Source organism: Anomaloglossus baeobatrachus, chromosome 5, assembly GCF_048569485.1.
Source record: "Anomaloglossus baeobatrachus isolate aAnoBae1 chromosome 5, aAnoBae1.hap1, whole genome shotgun sequence".
NCBI lineage: Eukaryota > Metazoa > Chordata > Amphibia > Anura > Aromobatidae > Anomaloglossus > Anomaloglossus baeobatrachus.
In genome coordinates this window covers 589,877,534-589,879,532 of record NC_134357.1, presented here as the reverse complement: position 1 = coordinate 589,879,532, position 1,999 = coordinate 589,877,534, and positions in this window count along the sequence as shown.

Here is a 1,999-nt window from a genome sequence, read left to right as displayed (position 1 = left end):
CATATACACACACACATATACACACACATATACACACATACACACACACATATACACACATACACACATATACACACATATACACACACATACACACATATATACACACATACACACACACATATACACACACACATATACACACACATATACACACACATATACACACACATATACACACACATACACACATATATACACACATATATACACACACACATATACACACATATACACACATACACACACACATATACGCACACATATACACACACATACACACATATTGTGAAGATGTAATTTACCCTCTCACTGTATATGCTGTACAGATTCCTATTTCAAGCTGGGTTCATTGTCTTATTTGAACTACTTCTGTGTACATTTCTATTGTTGTAGGTAATCACCCCCTAAAATGCAAGGTTATATCCTCTTGAGGCACTTCCATCCCTGGGAGTAGGGGGAGGTGGGCCTAGAGTCCAACTAGTGTAAACTCTGCTTACCTGGGAGATTCAGGCAGAGTGAGCTGAAACTTGAAGGGAGCAGGAGCTCCAGCCTGTGTGGCTGTGGACACGGACGGAGCTAGGCCTGTGTGGCGGCCCGTGGGATTGTGTGGAACTCTTTGGACTACTGTAAGGACGATTGCTTTGTAATCCGGTCCGAGGATTGTCGGGAAGGGCCCCCGAATCTGTTTTACGTGGACTTATCGTGTGCTGTTCTTGCATTCCTGTTAATAAACCTGTTGGATCGTCCCTCGGCTTCGTCCATCCTTTGCTCTGTTGTACACCCCCGTCACAAACTGGTTGGCAGCGGCGGGATCAGAGCAGAAGAAATGGAGGACAACAGCCAATCGACGTCTGAAACCAGAACCTCAGGATACAGGAACTGGACTGTGGCGAGTCTACAAACAAAGGCCCGTGAATTAGGTGTCGGCTACAAAGGACTCTCTAAGGAGCAACTAATTGAGGCATTGGAACACGCTTGCCTGCAAGATGGCACCGAGGAACAATTTCCACAGCAAGGGGAGCAAAGACGGGAGCCGGAGGTGAATACCCAAAAAAGTCAATGGGTTGTGTGGTACAAGGAAAAGATGGCACTGCTTGGAGATGAGGCCACCATAGAAGATAAGAGGGAGGCCATGCGTGGAGCTGAAGAGAAGGAGCGCAGGATGGAGGAGATGGCATTGCTGGATAAGCAGCTCGCTGTGGAAGCCGCGAGAGGTTCCAGACAGACTGTAACCCCAGCACCCATCATGAGGGAACTTCCCAGAGTGTCCCGCAAAGACTTCAAGCAGTTTAATGAGGCTGCTGGTGACATTGAGGGCTTCTTCCAGGACTTTGAGCATCAGTGTCGATTAATGGAAGTCCCAGAAAGGGAGCGCGTCTGGCATCTGGTTGGGCTCTTAGAGGGTGGAGCTGCTGCAGCCTATAGAGCTATGGACCATCGGTGGAACTGTGAGTATGCGGATATTAAACAGACTATTCTAGAACATTATGCTGTAACGCCAGACACTTACAGGACTCAGTTCCGTACTCTAGCATGTGATGAGGAAGTGTCCTTCAAGATGTATGCCCACAAACTCAAACATCTGTGGCATCGTTGGTTGGAGGCAGAGGAGGCCTTAACCTTGGAGACCGTCCTCCAGGTCCTCCTAAAAGAGCAGTTTTACTTCAAGTGCCCCGCTGAGATCCGGGAATGGGTGCGTGAGAGAAAACCAGCGACAGTGGAGGAAGCTGCTGCTCTAGCTGATGAGGTGCTCACCATCAAGCCTCAGTGGAGGGTTCTGTTGGAGGATGGAGAGACGCCTAACAGCTCCACAACACCGGATGCCCCCAGTTATTCTGTCCCCATTGTTCCCCGTTCCTCTAAGCCACCACATGTTGATACCCGTGTTAATGTGCCTCCAGTTGCTTCTACTGCACTTTCTGGAATACGCCGGGGAGAGGAAGTAACAGAGCGCAGGTGTTATGTTTGTAGGCATCCCGGGCATTTGCAGGCCTCA